At 46.8% G+C, this 11,866-nt stretch overlaps 1 pseudogene; it reads left to right on the forward strand.

The window, feature by feature from the left end:
- The window catches only part of LOC118378886 (B-cell lymphoma/leukemia 11B-like), a 5,236-nt pseudogene extending 1,731 nt beyond the window's left edge, over window positions 1-3,505 (forward strand).
- The last annotated feature ends 8,361 nt before the right edge of the window (window positions 3,506-11,866 follow it).

Here is an 11,866-nt window from a genome sequence, read left to right on the forward strand (position 1 = left end):
TCTTGTTTTAGATGACCTGTTGTGTTTTTTTTTTCTTATATTTGTCTTTTACACTAAACAGTTTTTCCAATACCATAAGTCATACTTTTAGACTGCTGAAACAAGCACATCATTTTTCATTAGGAAAATGTACCTTATCTAGTTGTATTGTTTTACTGGGTTAGATTTTTAAAATTCAGTATAGATAAACTTGAATTTCAATCTATTTGATGTGAAGGTGGAGAAGGAGTTGGAGCTCCCTCCAGCGCCGACCCTCATCTCCCCAGAGAACATGTACTCCCAGCTCCTGGCGGGTTACGCCGCTTCACGCCACTTCATCAGAGAACCTTTCCTCCACGGCTTCAGCGACGCTCGCCAGTCCCCCTTCGCCACCTCCTCAGAGCACTCCTCCTCCGAGACGGGTTCCCTCCGCTTCTCCACCCCTCCTGGGGAGTTCCTGGAGGGCAGCTCCACCCCTCACCTTCTGCGGGGTCCCGGACCGGGTCGACCCCCTAGTAAGGAGAGCCGACGGAGCGACACCTGCGAGTACTGTGGGAAGATATTCAAGAACTGCAGCAACCTGACGGTGCACCGACGCAGCCACACGGGAGAGAGACCCTACAAGTGTGACCTGTGCAGCTACGCCTGCGCACAGAGCTCCAAGCTAACTCGCCACATGAAGACCCACGGGCAGTTTGGGAAGGAGGTGTACCGCTGTGACATCTGCCACATGCCCTTCAGCGTCTACAGCACCCTGGAGAAACACATGAAGAAGTGGCATGGGGAACACTTGATGGCCAGCGACGTCAAACTGGAGGAGGCTGAGAGAGGCTAGGTTACGCTAGGCTAAAGCTTAAGGCTACAGGCTAGGCTAACACAACAGACTCCTTCTGAATGAACACTTACAGGACTTCTACACGGGGTTTGGCTGGATAATCTTTCTCCTCTTGAATATTTTGGGACAATTTGATGTATGTTATTCTGTTTTTGTCGGTTGTATTTGTCACAGAAACTGCCACCTGAGAAACATAAACAAAGGAAAACATGGAATGGGGGATTGTTCTAGAAATGCTTTGTTTCCCGCCAACTATTGATCTATCTGAGGATTTTATCATTTAGGAATCCCTGGAGCTTTTATACTGTGCAATAATGTCTGTATTTATTGGAGTTTTGTAAAGATATTGGGCATGCGCAGTAAAAACAAAACCCATAACTGGAAACAGGTCACACTTGATAAGAAATATGATTTTAATTGTTAACTGACTAAATTAATGCGAAGAGGTCAACTTCTAAAAATTATGATAGCAATTATTTATTTTTAAACTGTCTTATTGTTACCCTTTTAGGTCAACGGCGGACTACAATCCATCTGCTTGTATGTGACATAGAGCACTGAATGTCAATATGACAATAAAATATTAATTATCATTTTAGAATTTATAAAAATCCCAAATGTTGTTGTTTTAAAAATCTGAAGAGGTTACAGACAATTTTATACAAACAAAATGGTATTTTTTAAAATAAATATCAGCACGTGTTATACAATGTCTAAATGCAATTATCATAATGATGTAATCCAGCTGTATGTTCCCAATATGAGCAGGGGATGTAAATAGCGGTTGCACACATTCCTTAGATGCAGGATTAAATCGCCACAGGATATTTAACATACATCAGCTAATTGACTGTAGTAACTGTGGAACGGAGAGCAGTTATACAGATATGTTTATTTGTGGATGTTTTGGGAGGCCCTTTTTTTACTCTTCAAACATTATCTAAATATTGTTTTTCTTTGATCTATAATACCAGCCCTGTATTTTACATCCAGAATGGCCACTAAAAACCAATCAAAAGACTAGCTGCTTGAGTTGTTTACGTACTGAATAATATAGCTTTTTTAAAAACTCATTTTACCAGATTATTGCAATACAGGTCCTCTCAATAGTGCTTCCTTCCTGTGGTCATACTGTTTACATTTGAACAACATAGTGGCAAGGTCGTTACTCCCTCTTGACACTTGCTGAAGCTGAATCAAAGGCAATTAGTGAAGTTAAACTTTTAAACATTCTACATCGTACAGTACATTCCACTTATAGAATCCTTCCATTGTTCCGTCTGGGGGATTCTAGAACAGTAATGTTCTGTTTGACCTGGGTGAGTTCTTATCCCCTCAGGATCCAGTAAAGCCAGTATCAAAATGTATTTCATATCAATGCATGTGGTTCTCCACTGTGTGCTCTAAGCCACAATCTGCCTGCCTGCTTTCACACTTCACTAACTCAACACTCATGTATTAGTAGAGCAGCTGTGAAAGGAAAAGGTAGAGGTTGTTAATGTTGCTTCTCAAAGTGATATGGGGGTGTAACGCCCAATAACAGATTTACATTTTGGTATTTTCATCTGTGAGGAATGAGGATGTCTCATCCTGGGATGAGTCTAAAAAAAGGCTTTTGAGTTACATTGAATTATGTTAATAATGTCCAGCACAGCTGTTAGGATGATGGCCACACGACCTTGAGATCTGATTGGATCATTCTTGAGGTAGAACATGGAAGACTGAAATAGAGAAGAGAGAGAGGGAGAGAGAGAGGGAAAGAAAGAAAGAGAGAAATAGAGGTAACGAGAGAGAGCGAGAGAGAGAGAGAGATCCGCGCAAGGATGAAAGTAACTCAAACAAAATGTAAGGCATATGAAAAGTGTTTTTAACCGGCTTGTCAAATCTAATACCAGTGACATCAGAGAGAGAGAAAGGACCAATATTAGGGAAGATTTAGGCATCAATCAGAATAATGCTTACAGTGTTTGAAGTATGCTAATGATGAAATCCTCTGTGTTTTAAAAAATAACAAAGTATTCTTTTCTTCAATGTTTTGAATGCCATAGCGAGCAGTTGTCTATGATTATCATGGTGGAGGGGTTTTAAAATAGATTCTTATGACTAGTTATAAGTATAATTTCTTGCTCGCTGTATAACAATACCCAGTGTATTTGTAATATTGACAAATGATGCAGCATTTAGTTTTTTTTAAGTGGTGCCAACATTCTGTTATAACCTATTTTCACAGTCCGAATCCAATTGTGAATCTATTCAAACGGTGTTGATTTTTGTCGATGTTTAAAATATTTGTTTGTTTTGTTGGTAAAGTTATCCTGAAATGTATATTAAAAAAATACAATAACAAACATTTGAAAATGTTTTGAAATCATCCAGAACAATCAGAGGAATTTTGAGACTGGGATTTTACAATGGGTTCTGGGAGAAATGCTTTTCATAAAATGTATATTAAGAAACATTCCTGGTTGGTAGAAGTTCTTGTGATGGCACTTCACATGACATTTTACCACATTTTCAACTTTCACCACTTTTGCTCTTTGTAAAAACAATATTTTTCTTGTTTTTTGATGGACTGCATTATTGTTTCAAAGCAGCAGTAACGTTACAAATCAGCTGTTTTGAATATATATGTATTTTTGTAATGTGCTGAGAAGAAAGTCACCAAGTCCAATAAAAGTTTCATTTGTCCTATCTGATGCTTTATTAACGTAACTGATCACCATTACTGCTGACATTATCACATCTTACATTACCAACATTACTAAAAATGTAATGTAACTGGTCACCATTACTGCTGACATTATCACATCTTACATTACCAACATTACTAAAAATGTAATGTAACTGGTCACCATTACTGCTGACATTATCACATCTTACATTACCAACATTACTAAAAATGTAATGTAACTGGGCACCATTACTGCTGACATTATCACATCTTACGTTACCAACATTACTAAAAATGTAATGTAACTGATCACCATTACTGCTGACATTATCACATCTTACATTACCAACATTACTAAAAATGTAATGTAACTGATCACCATTACTGATGACATTATCACATCTTACATTACCAACATTACTAAAAATGTAATGCAACTGGTCACCATTACTGCTGACATTATCACATCTTACATTATCAGCATTACTAAGAATGTAATGTAACTGATCACCATTACTGCTGACATTATCACATCTTACATTATCAACATTACTAAGAATGTAATGTAACTGGTGACCATTACTGCTGACATTATCACATCTTACATTACCAACATTACTAAAAATGTAATGTAACTGATCACCATTACTGCTGACATTATCACATCTTACATTAACAACATTACTAAAAATGTAATGCAACTGGTCACCATTACTGCTGACATTATCACGTCTTACATTACCAACATTACTAAAAATGTAATGTAACTGGTCACCATTACTGCTGACATTATCACATCTTACATTACCAACATTACTAAAAATGTAATGTAACTGATCACCATTACTGCTGACATTATCACATCTTACATTACCAACATGACTAAAAATGTAATGTAACTGATCACCATTACTGCTGACATTATCACATCTTACATTACCAACATTACTAAAAATGTAATATAAATGATCACCATTAATACTGACATTATCTTACATTACCCACATTACTAAAAATGTAATGTAACTGATCACCATTACTGCTGACATTATCACATCTTACATTACCCACATTACTAAAAATGTAATGTAACTGATCACTATTACTGCTGACATTATCTTACATGATCAACATTACTAAAAATGCTTAAAAAAAACATTGTTGATAACTAAGGCGGTCTGTATGGCGAGCTCACTTTAACTTAATTCACTAAACATAATTGGACTAGTAACCGAAAGGTTGCTGGATCGAATCGCCGAGCTGACAAGGTAAAAATCTGTCGTTCTACCCCTGAGCAAGGCAGTTAACCCACTGTTCCCCGGGAGCCTGAAGCAAGGCAGTTAACCCACTGTTACCCGGGAGCCTGAAGCAAGGCAGTTAACCCACTGTTCCCCGGGAGCCTGAAGCAAGGCAGTTAACCCACTGTTCCCCGGGAGCCTGAAGCAAGGCAGTTAACCCACTGTTCCCCGGGAGCCTGAAGCAAGGCAGTTAACCCACTGTTCCCCGGGAGCCTGAAGCAAGGCAGTTAACCCACTGTTCCCCGGGAGCCTGAAGCAAGGCAGTTAACCCACTGTTCCCCGGGAGCCTGAAGCAAGGCAGTTAACCCACTGTTCCCCGGGAGCCTGAAGCAAGGCAGTTAACCCACTGTTCCCCGGGAGCCTGAAGCAAGGCAGTTAACCCACTGTTCCCCGGGAGCCTGAAGCAAGGCAGTTAACCCACTGTTCCCCGGGAGCCTGAAGACGTTGATGTCGACTATGGCAGCCGGCGGTTGGGTTAAATGCAGGAAGACACATTTCAGTTGAATCCATCCAGTTGACCAACTGACTAGGTATCCCCCTTTCCTTAATATTATTCACAGTGTTTCCTCTATAGGGTATAGTTCATATTTATATGGTAGTTTTCACAAACACTGCTATCATCAATGTAGAGCCATGCCTCTCCTCCTCCTTTACTCTTAAACGCATGCAGAATGTCATTCACCTGACACCTTTCAGCCTATGAGCATGGCCCAATAATATTTCTTGCTGAATAACCTCATGAAAAAATCTCCTTCTTCTCCCTCAACCAACGGGTTTAAATCTTGTGACGTATTTATTTGTAACTTGCTTTCGTTCCCTTACTTGCAGCGTTACAGCAACAATTTACTGATGTCCATCCATTTCCCCACCACCACCGAGGATCATTCCTCGGAGACGAGGCGATCCTCAAACTATTTTAATACATTTTCATATTTTGTCTCTGTTGTTCGTTCAGACCTGTCCTCGATTTGAACAATTATTGTGATCTCTGACTGCATGTTTAGCAGTAATGACCCTATGTCTGGGGACTGTTGCTTTAGTATCACATGCTACCCTCACCTTGATGTAAAATGGCATCTGCATTATATCACCACCAAGCTATCATGATTAATCTTATCTCTAGTGATGGTGCTTGAAGCCTTGCCCTCAACATGTACTGTATATCTATCATCTGTCCTCAATGTGACGCTATACATTACAATATACTAACATTATTATCATTCTTTATAGTTCAGGAAACCACTGGTGAGTGATAATGTGATAAACCCTATGTCTAGTAATGGTACTTGAAGCCTTGCCCTCAGTAGCACCTGCCCTCAGTAGCACCTGCCCGCAGTAGCACCTGCCCTCAGTAGCACCTGCCCTCAGTAGCACCTGCCCTCAGTCGCACCTGCCCTCAGTAGCACCTGCCCTCAGTAGCACCTGCCCGCAGTAGCACCTGCCTTCAGTAGCACCTGCCCTCAGTAGCACCTGCCCTCAGTAGCACCTGCCCTCAGTAGCACCTGCCTTCAGTAGCACCTGCCCTCAGTAGCACCTGCCCTCAGTAGCACCTGCCCTCAGTAGCACCTGCCCTCAGTAGCACCTGCCCGCAGTAGCACCTGCCCTCAGTAGCACCTGCCCTCAGTAGCACCTGCCCTCAGTAGCACCTGCCCTCAGTAGCACCTGCCCGCAGTAGCACCTGCCCTCAGTAGCACCTGCCCTCAGTAGCACCTGCCCTCAGTAGCACCTGCCCGCAGTAGCACCTGCCCTCAGTAGCACCTGCCCTCAGTAGCACCTGCCCTCAGTAGCACCTGCCCTCAGTAGCACCTGCCCGCAGTAGCACCTGCCCTCAGTAGCACCTGCCCTCAGTAGCACCTGCCCTCAGTAGCACCTGCCCTCAGTATGATGCTGTAGAACACAGGAACTGGGTTGGGGAGTAACGGACAATAAAATCGATATCTGGACTTGTAAATTCTACATATTAATGTAAGGATATAATTTTATCGTATTATTATATGTAGTAGAAAGCGATGGGTTAGAAGAAGCCTACGTAACCAACCCATAAAGTAACATGGAACATCCATATATGTCCAGCTGTGTAAACCTTAACATTGATTTATCCTGCAATAGATGTCGTTCAATTGGTAACATACATTTTTGTCTTCTTCTAATGCCTCTTAAGGGGAAAGTAATCTAAAAGTAACGGAAGGTAATCAGATTACGTAACTGAGGTTGGGTAATCCCAAAGTTACATTACTGATTACAATTTTGGACAGGTAACTAGTAACTGTAACAGATTACATTTAGAAAGTAACCACGACTAGAACTTTACATGACCCCTAGTGAACCCTTTGTGGTGCCTCACTTCCTGATATCCTGAAATGATATGGAAGGTTTTATTAGCCAGGCAGGTGGGGCCTTTCACTGAATACAATGATGGAGGGGGAGGGGAGAGGAAGGGAGAGGAAGAGAGGGGGAGAGGGGAGAGGAAGAGAGGGGGAGAGGGGAAGAGAGGAGGAGAGGGGGGAGGAGAGGGAAGAGAGGGGAAGGGGAGAGGAAGAGAGGAGGAGAGGGAGGGGGAGAGGAAGAGAGGAAGAGAGGAGAGAGGGGGAGAGGAAGAGAGAGGAGAGGGGGAGAGGGGAGAGGAAGAGAGGAGAGGGAGAGGGGGAGAAGAGGGAGAGAGGAGAGAGGGGAGAGGAAGAGAGGAGGAGAGGGGGAGAGGGGAGAGGAAGAGAGGGGGAGAGGGGAAGAGAGGAGCAGAGGGAGAGAGGGGAGGAAGGAAGAGGGGGATAGGGGAGGGGAAGAGAGGGGGAGAGGGGAGAGGAAGAGAGGGGGAGAGGGGAAGAGAGGAGGAGAGGGGGAGGGGAGAGGAAGAGAGGGGGAGAGGGGAAGAGAGGAGGAGAGGGGGAGAGGGGAGAGGAAGAGAGGGGGAGAGGGGAAGAGGAAGAGAGGAGGAGAGGGGGAGAGGGGAGAGGAAGAGAGGGGGAGAGGGGAGAGGGGAGAGGAAGAGAGGAGGAGAGGGGAAGAGAGGAGGAGAGGGGAGAGGAAGAGAGGGGGAGAGGGGAAGAGAGGAGGAGAGGGGGAGAGGGAGAGGAAGAGAGGAGGAGAGGGGAAGAGAGGAGGAGAGGGGGAGAGGGGAGAGGAAGAGAGGAGGAGAGGGGAAGAGAGGAGGAGAGGGGAGAGGAAGAGAGGGGAGAGGGGAAGAGAGGAGGAGAGGGGGAGAGGGGAGAGGAAGAGAGGGGGAGAGGGGAAGAGGAAGAGAGGAGGAGAGGGGAGAGGAAGAGAGGGGGAGAGGGGAAGAGAGGAGGAGAGGGGGAGAGGGGAGAGGAAGAGAGGGGGAGGAGGGAGAGAGGAGGAGAGGGGGAGAGGGGAGAGGAAGAGAGGTGGAGAGGGGAGAGAGGAGGAGAGGGGGAGAGGGGAGAGGAAGAGAGGGGGAGAGGGGAGAGAGGAGGAGAGGGGTGGAGGGGAGAGGAAGAGAGGGGGAGAGGGGAGAGGAAGAGAGGGGGAGAGGGGAAGAGAGGAGAGGGGGATATGGGGAGAGGGGAGAGGAAGAGAGGGGGAGAGGGGAAGAGAGGAGGAGAGGGGAGAGGGGAAGAGAGGAGGAGAGGACGAGAGGGGAGAGGGGAGAGGAAGAGAGGGGGAGAGGAGGAGAGGGGGAGAGGCGAGTGGAAGAGAGGAAGAGAGGAGGAGAGGAGGAGAGGGGGATATGGGGAGAGGGGAGAGGAAGAGAGGGGGAGAGGGGAAGAGAGGAGGAGAGGGGAGAGGGGAAGAGAGGAGGAGAGGATTTAGAGGGGAGAGGGGAGAGGAAGAGAGGGGGAGGGAAGAGAGGAGGAGAGGGGAAGAGAGAGGAGAGAGGAAGAGAGGAGAGAGGAGGAGAGGGGAAAGAGAGGAAGAGAGGGGGAGAGGCGAGGGGAAGAGAGGAAGAGAGGAGGAGAGGAGGAGAGGGGGATGGGGGAGAGGGGAGAGGAAGAGAGGGGGAGAGGGGAAGAGAGGAGGAGAGGGGAGAGGAAGAGAGGGGGAGAGGGGAAGAGAGGAGGAGAGGACGAGAGGGGGAGAGGGGAGAGAAGAGAGGGGGAGAGGGGAAGAGAGGAGGAGAGGGGAGAGGAAGAGAGGGGGAGAGGGGAAGAGAGGAAGAGAGGGGGAGAGGAGGAGAGGGGGAGAGGGGAGGGAAGAGAGGGGAGAGGGAGGGAAGAGAGGGGAGAGGGGAGAGGGGAGAGGGGAAGAGAGGAGGAGAGGGGAGAGGAAGAGAGGGGGAGAGGGGAGGGGAAGAGAGGGGGAGAGGGAGAGGAAGAGAGGGGAGAGGGGAAGAGGAAAGAGGAGGGAGGAGAGGGGAGAGGGAGAGGAAGAGAGGGGGAGAGGGGAAGAGAGGAGGAGAGGGGAGAGGAAGAGAGGGGGAGAGGGGAAGAGAGAGGAGAGGGGGAGAGGGGAGAGGAAGAGAGGGGGAGAGGGAGGGGGGAGAGGGAAGAGAGGAGAGGGGAGAGGGGAGAGGAAGAGAGGGGGGAGAGGAAGAGGAGGGAGGAGAGGGAGGGAAGAGAGGGGGAGGGGAAGAGAGGAGGAGAGGGGGAGAGGGGAGAGAAGAGAGGGGGATAGAGGGGAAGAGGGGGAAAGGGAGAGAGGGGGGAGAGGAGAGAGGGGGGAGAGGGGAGAGGAGGGAGGGGGAGAGGAGAGAGGGGGAAAGAGGGGGGAGGAAGAGAGGGGGAGAGGGGAGAGGAGGGAGAGGAAGAGAGGAGGAGAGGGAGGAGAGGGGGGAGGGGGAGAGGGAAGAGAGAGGGGGAGAGGAGGAGAGGGGAGGGAGGTGAGGAGAGGGGGAGGAGGAGAGGAGAGAGGGGGAGAGGGGGGAAGAGAGGAGGAGATGGGGGGGAGAGAGGGGAGAGGGGGAGAAGAGAGGGGGAGAGGGGGGAGAGGAGGAGAGGGGGAGAGGGGAGGAGGGAGGAGAGGGGGAGAGGGGAGAGGAGGAGAGAGATGGGGAGAGGGGAGATGAAGAGGAGGGAGAGGAGGAGGGGGAGGAGGGAGAGAGAGGGAGGAGAGGGGAGAGGAGAGGAGGGAGGAGAGGGGGAAGAGAGAGGAGGAGAGAGGGAGGGAGGAGAGGGGGAGGAGGAGAGGGGGAGAGGGGAGAGAGGGGGATGGGGAGAGGGAGGAGAGGAGAGAGGGGGAGAGGGGGAGAGGGGAGAGGAGGTGAGGAGATGGGGAGAGGAGGAGAGGAGGAGAGGGGGAGAGGGGAGAGGAGGGAGGAGATGGGGGAGGAGGAGAGGAGGAGAGGGGGAGAGGGGAGAGGAGGTTGGAGAGGGGGAGAGAGAGAGGAGAGGGGGGAGGGGGAGAGAGGAGAGAGGGGTTGAGGGGAGAGGGGGAGAGGGGCCCTCCACTTGAAGAAGGGAAGACTAATAAGGTGGCACCAGGAAATGCTTGGAAGCCAAGGAGGGTGCAGTCAGGAGTTTAATATTGTAGATAGATAATGATGTGATGAATAGAGCCATGACTCTGAAGTCTACATGATATGGGACTACGTGCTTATAATGAGGCAATCCTAACTTCCATGTTTCCCCTGATTTTTCACTCAGTCATTCATTGGGAGACTAAGAATACATGTCACTGGCAATTAGGATTCACCCCAACAACAGGGTTATTTTAGGGCTCGAGTCAATCCGTAGAGCTGAAGAGCTATGCTACAGCGTGATGGAAATTTAAAGGCAATGTTCCCGCGGTAAATGCAGCACATCCAATAGGAAATTACCTTTAAATAGGAAATTACCTTTAAATGTAACTTTCTGAAGATGAATCATATATGATCAAAATCTAATTTATCGACGAGTAAATAATATTAATCTGCAGTCTATCTTTAAACGGTGGAAGTGGAAGGGATAGAAAAACATTGGCTCCATACAAAAGAAGTGCAGATCTATATAACAGCTAAAGATCTGCTTTAAATTAACCATGTGGCAAATATAGAGCCCAGAAAACACACATTAAGATATTGACCATGAACAGCCAGATTACAAAGACAAGGCAGCGCATAGAAGGAAGCCGCCAGCTCATAAAATGCATAGATAACATCTCTAATGTCTATAACACTTCAGAGAATCCTGTTCACAGAATAATGTTTGTATTCTTAACAGTACAGTAGCTCTATCCAAAGTGAAACAGATTCATTGATTTTGAGGCCACAAGTTATACTTTAGCTTCAGTAGCTGAATCTTCATGAGTACTTGTAAAGTATTGATAAAATATCTGTTGAAGTAAACTGCTGCACAATATGTAATAACGTGGTTAATAAGGAAGAGTGTTTTGAATACTGATGCTAACTTTTCTGGTTACAATCTTTTTTGGCAAGACAGATTTTCCAAAGTTGGGGTTGTGGCAATCTTTACCAAGGATCACCTTCGGTGCTCGGTTGTCTCCACCAAGTCTGTCCCCAAACAATTTGATTTGCTGGTTTTAAGCATTAAACTTTAAACTTTAAATAGCTCTTTGTTGACTGTTGCTATTATCCTCCGTCAGCACCGGTCTGTACCCTAAAGCTCTCTCCTGGCCCCTTACACTAAGTCTGAATGTGTCCTGCGAGGTGACCTACACTGGGACATACTTAAACCACCTGACCAAGTCCTAAAACAATGGGACTCCCTAAATCTTTCTCAGATTATTACCAATCCCACAAGGTATGACTCCAAACACCCAGAAAAGGCTACTCTCCTTGATGTCACCCTCACAAATAATCCTGGTAGGTATCAGTCTGGTGTTTTCTGTAATGACCTTAGTGATCACCGGTTTACAGACTGTGTTCGTAATGGCTGCTCTGTGAAACAACCTGTCCCGATTTGTCATAGACACTTGCTAAAACACTTTAATGAGCAAGCCTTCTTACATGAACTGGCCTCTACAAAATGGTATAGAATCAGCTTGATCCCCTCTGTCGAAGACGCTCGGACCTTCTTTTTGGATATTTTCAGTGGGATTGTTAACAAACTCGCCCCCACAAAGAAAATGAGAACTAAAAACAGGTTCAGCCCCCTGGTTCGACCGTCATCTGGCAGAGTTACTCCACCTCAAGAATTTCATTTGGCGAAAGGCTCGGCACACGCATACTCAGGCTGACTGGCTCTCCTTCAG

This window comes from Oncorhynchus keta, chromosome 8 (assembly GCF_023373465.1).
Source record: "Oncorhynchus keta strain PuntledgeMale-10-30-2019 chromosome 8, Oket_V2, whole genome shotgun sequence".
Classification (NCBI taxonomy): Eukaryota; Metazoa; Chordata; class Actinopteri; order Salmoniformes; family Salmonidae; genus Oncorhynchus; species Oncorhynchus keta.